The sequence below is a fragment of the Nannospalax galili genome, unplaced genomic scaffold (assembly GCF_000622305.1).
Source record: "Nannospalax galili isolate Female #2095 unplaced genomic scaffold, S.galili_v1.0 scaffold1390, whole genome shotgun sequence".
NCBI lineage: Eukaryota > Metazoa > Chordata > Mammalia > Rodentia > Spalacidae > Nannospalax > Nannospalax galili.
Genome location: NW_008327277.1, coordinates 1559 through 7525, shown reverse-complemented (window position 1 = coordinate 7525; position 5967 = coordinate 1559).

Genomic DNA, 5967 nt, shown 5'->3' with positions numbered 1-5967 from the left:
TTGTGTATCTAAGTGTTTGCTTTCTGTAGAAAGAACAGTACTTCTAGCAACGTATTTACTACAGTGAAAACGAAAGAACAGAAGCATTTTGCATTTAACCATGTTCCTATTGAGCTGTATGTAAAAGGAACTTGCCAACAATACAAGTCAGTAAGCTTAAGGAAAATATGTGTCCCATCTGTATGTAAGTGCTTGATTTCCTTTAGAAAACACACCATTTCTTGCGAAGTACTTGGTATAGTGAAAACGAATGAAGAGTAGCATTTTCCATTTGCCCAAGTTCCTTATGAATTGCATGTAAAAGGGACTTGCCAACAATCTCATTCAGGTTGCTTTAGAAAATGCATGTCACTTCTTTATTTAAGTGTTTGATTCCTGTAGAAAGAACAGGACTTCTAGCAATGTATTTATTATAGTGAAAATGAATGAACAGAAGAATTTTAAATTTTACCACGTTCCTATTGAGCTGTATGTAAAAGGAAGTTTCAATCCATATCACTGACGTACGTTAAGAAAAATATGTGTCTCAGCTGTATGCAAGTGTTTGCTTCTCTGTAGAAAACACACGACATCTTGCAATGCACTTGTTGTAGTGAAAACGAATGAAGAGTAGCATTTTCCATTTGCCCAAGTTCCTTATGAATTGTATGTAAAAGGGACTTGCCATCAATGTCAGTCAGGTAGCTTCAGAAAAATATGTGTCGCTTCGGAATCTAAATGCTCACTTCCTGCAGAAAGAACAGCACTTCTAACAATGTATTTACAACAGTGAAAATGAATGAACAGAAGTATTTTGCATTTAACAACTTTCCTATTGACCTGTATGTAAAAGGAACTTGCTTTAATATCAGTCAGGTAGCTTAAAAAAATATGTGTCCCGTTTGTATCTAAGTGCATGCTTTCCTGTAGAAAACACAGAACTTCTTGCAATGTATTTACTAGAGTGAAAACGAAGAAACAGAGGCATTTTCCATTTAACCACGTTCCGTATGAATTGTATGCAAAAGGGACTTGCCATCAATGTCAGTCAGGTAGTGTAAGAAAAATATGTGTCCCTATTGTATCTAAGTGCATGCATTCCTGTAGAAAAAACTGTACGTCTTGCAAAGTATTTAGTATAGTGAAAAGGAATGAAGCGTAGCATTTTACATTTAACCACGTTCCTTCTGAACTTTATGCAAAAGGGACTTGCCATCAATGTCAGTCAGGTAGCTTAAGAAAAATATGTGTCCCTCCTCTATCTATGTGCATGCTTTCCTGTAGAAAACACATTACTTCTTGCAATGAATTTACTGTAGTGAAAATGAAGAAACAGAAGGATTTTGCACTTAACCACGTTCTCAATGAGTTGTATGTAAAAGGTCTTGCCATTAATGTCAGACAGGTTGCTTTAGAAAAATATGTGTCAATTCTGTATCTAAGTGCTTGCTTCTTGTAGAAACAACAGTATTTTTTCCAATGTATGTACTACAGTGAAAAAGAATGAACAGAAGCATTTTGCATTTAACCACGTTCCTATTGAGTTGTATGTAAAAGGGACGTCCCATCAATATCAGTCAGGTAACTTATGAAAAATATGTGTCTCGTCTGTATCTAAGTGCATACTTTCCTGTCGAAATCACAGTACTTCTTGCAATGTACTTACTATAGTGAAAAACGAATGAAGAGTAGCATTTTCCATTTAACCACGTTCCTTATGAATTGTATGTAAAGGGACGTGCCATCAATGTCAGTCAGGTTGCTTTAGAGATGTATATGTCGATTCTGTATCTAAGTGCTTGCTTCCTGTAGAAAGAACACTTCTTCTAGTAATGTATTTACTAGAGTAAAAATGAAGGAACTGAAGCATTTTGTATTTAACCATGGTCCTAATGAGTTGTATGTAAAAGGGACTTGCCATTAATATCAGACAGGCTGCTTTAGAAAAATATTTGTTGATTCTGTATCTAAGCACTTGCTTCCCGTAGAAAAAAACGTATTTCTTCCAATGTATGTACTACAGTGAAAAAGAATGAACAGAAGCATTTTGCCTTTAACCATGTTCCTAATGAGTTGTATACAAAAGGTACTTGCCATCACTGTCCATTAGGTAGCTTAAGAAAAATATGTGTCCCGTCTGTATCTAAGGGCATGCTTTCCTGTAGAAAGAACAATACTTCTAGTAATGTATTTACTATATTCGAAATGAATGAAGATTTGAATTTTGCATTTAACCACGTTCCTTATGAATTGTATGCAAAAGGGACATGCCATCACTGTCACTCAGGTTACTTTAGAAAAATATGTGTTCATTCTGTATCTAAGTGTTTGCTTCCTGTAGGAAGAACAGTACTTCTAGCAATGTATTTACTAGAGTGAAAACGAATGAACAGAATCATTTTGCATTTAACCACGTACCTAATGAGTTGTATGTAAAAGGGGCTTGCTATCAATGTCACTCAGGTAGCTTAAGAAAAATAAGTGTCCCTATTGTATCTAAGTGCATGCTTTCCTGTAGAAAAAACTGTACTTCTTGCAATGTATTTAATAGAGTGAAAACGAATGAAGTGAAGCATTTTCCATTTAACCACATTCCTTATGAATTGTATGCAAAAGGGACTTGCCATCAATGTCAGTCAGGTAGTGTAAGAAAAATATGTGTTCCCATTGTATCTAAGTCCATGCTTTCCTGTAGAAAAAACTGTACTTCTTGCAAAGTATTTAGTATAAGGAAAAGGAATGCAGCGTAGCATTTTACATTTAACCACGTTCCTTTAGAACTTTATGGAAAAGGGACTTGCCATCAATGGCAGTCAGTTTGTTTAGAAAAATATGTGTCGATTCTCTATCTATGTGCTTGATTCCTGTAGAAAGAACAGTACTTCTAGCAATGTATTTACTACAGAGAAAAGGAATGAAGAGAAGCATTTTGAGTTTAACCACTTTCCTTATGAATTGAATGGAAAAGGGACTCGCTGTCAATATCAGTCAGGTTGCTTTAGAAAAATATGTGTCCCATCTGTATCTAAGTGCTTGCTTTCCTGTAGAAAACACAGTACTTCTTGCAATGTACTTATTATAGTGAAAACGAATCAAGAGTAGCATTTTCCATTTAAGCAGGTTCCTTATGAATTGTATGTAAAAGGGACTTGCCATCAATGTCAGTCAGGTAGCTTCAGAAAAATATGTGTCCCATCTGTATCTAAGTGCATGCTCTCCTGTAGAAAACACATTACTTCTTGCAATGTATTTACTATAGTTAAAACGAAGAAACAGAAGCGTTTTGTATTTAACCACGTTCCTTATGAATTGTATGTAAAAGGGACTTTCCATCAATGTCAGTCAGGTGGTGTGAGAAAAACATGTTTCCCAATTGTATCTAAGTGCATACTTTCCAGTAGAAAACACTGTACTTCTTGCAAAGTATTTAGTATAGTGAAAACGAATGAAGTGAAGCATTTTACATTTAACAACGTTCCTTTTGAATTTCATGCAAAAGTGACTTGCCATCAATGTCAGCCAGGTTGCTTTAGAAAAATATGTGTGAATTCTGTATCTAAGTGATTGCACTTTGTAGAAAGAACAGTACTTCTAGCAATGTATTTACTAGAGTGAAAACAAATGAAGAGTAGAATTTTGCATTTAACCATGTTCCTTATGAATTGTATGCAGAGGGACATGCCACCACTGTCAGTAAGGTTGCTTTAGAAAAAATATGTGTGGATTCTGTATCTAAGTGCTTTCTTCCTGTAGAAAGAACACTACTTCTAGCAATGTATTTACTAGAGTGAAAAAGAAAGAACAGAAGCATTTTGCGTGTAACCACTTTCCTAATGATTTGTTTGTAAAAGGGACTTGCCTCAATGTCAGTCAGGTAGCTTAAGGAAAATTTGTGTCCCATCTGTATCTCAGTGAACACTTTCCCGTAGAAAACACAATACTTCTTGCAATGTATTTACCATATTGAAAATGAATGGAGTAGCATTTTGCATTTAACCACATTCATAATGAGTTGTATATAAAAGTGACTTGCCGTTAATGTCAGACAGTTTGCTTTAGAAAAATATGTGTAGCTTCTGTATCTAAGTGCTTGCTTCCTGTAGAAAGAACATTACTTCTAGCAATGTACTTAATATACTGAAAACTAATGAACAGAAGCATCTGGCATTTAACCATGTTCCTAATGAGTTGTATTTAAAAAGAACTTGCCATCAATGTCAGTCAGGTAGCTTAAGAAAAATATGTGTCTGTTCTGTATCTAAGTGCATGATTTCCTGTAGAAAACACAGTACTTCTTGCAATGTATTTACTATAGTGAAAACTAATGAAGCCTAGCATTTTGTATGTAACCACGTTCCTTATGAATTTTATACAGAAAGGAATTCCATCAATGTCAGTCAGGTTGCTTTAGCGATATATATGTTGATTCTGTATCTAAGTGCTTGCTTCCTGTAGAAAGAACACTACATATAGTAATGTATTTACTAGAGTAAAAACGAAGGAACAGATGCATTTTGTATATAACCACGTTCATATTGGGTTGTATGTAAAAGGGACTTGCCATCAATGTCAGTCTAGTTTCTGAAAATTAGAAAAATATGTGTCTCTCCTCTATCTATGTGCATGCTTTCCTGTAGAAAACACATTACTTCCTGCAATGAATTTACTATAGTGAAAATGAAGAAACAGGATTTTGCATTTAACCACGTTCTTAATGAGTTGTATATGAAAGGCCTTGCCATTAATGTCAGACAGGTTGCTTTAGAAAAATATGTGTCGATTCTGTATCTAAGTGCTTGCTTCCTGTAGAAAGAACAGTATTTCTTCCAATGTATGTACTACAGTGTAAAAGAATGGACAGAAGCATTTTGCATTTAACCACGATCCTATCTAAGTGCATGCTTTCTTGTAGAAAATGCAGTACATCTTGCATTGTATTTACTATAGTTAAAACAAAGAAACAGAAGCATTTTGGATTTAACCACATTCCTTATGAATTGTATGCAAAAGGGACTTGCCATCAATGTCAGTAAGGTAGTGTAAGAAAAATATGTGTCACAATTGTATCTAAGTGCATGCTTTCCTGAGGAAAACGCAGTGCTTCTTGCAAAGGAATTTAGTATAGTGAAAATGAATGAAGTGAAGCATTTTACATTTAAACACGTTCCTTTTGAATTTTATGCAAAAGGGACTTGTCATCAATGTCAGTCAGGTTACTTTAGAAAAATATGTTCAGATTCTGTGTCTAAGTGCTTGCACTCTGTAGAAAGAACAGTACTTTTAGCAATGTATTTACTAGAGTGAAAATGAATGAACGGTAGCATTTTGCATTTAAACACTTTCCTAACGAGTTGTATGTACAAGGGACTTGCCATCAACGTCAGTCAGGTAGCTTAAGAAAAATACGTGTCCCATCTGTATCTCAGAGCATGCTTTCCTGTGGAGAACAGAAATCTTCTTGCAATGTATTTACTATGTTGAAAATGGATGGCATAGCATTTTGAATTTAACCAAGTTCCTTATTAATTGTATGGAAAAGAGACTTGCCATCAATGTCAGTCAGGTTGCTTTAGAAAAATTTGTGTAGCTTCTGTATCTAAGTGTTTGCTTCCTGTAGAAAAAGCAGTACGTCTAGCAATGTATTTACCACAGTGAAAATGAATGAAGAGAAGCATTTTGCATTTAACCACATTCCAACTCAGTTGTATGTAAAAGTGACTTGCCATCAATGTCATTCAGGTTGCTTTAGAAAAATATGTGTCGCTTCTGTATCTAAGAGCTTGCTCCCTGTAGAAAGAACAGCACATCTAACAATGTATTTACTACAGTGAAAACGAATGAACAGAAGCATTTTGCATTTAACCACATTCCTATTGAGGTGTGTGTAAAATGAACTTGCCATCAATATCAGTGAGGTACCTTAAGAAAAATATGTGTGGATTCTGTATCTAAGTGCTTGCACTTTGTAGAAAGAACAGTACTTCTAGC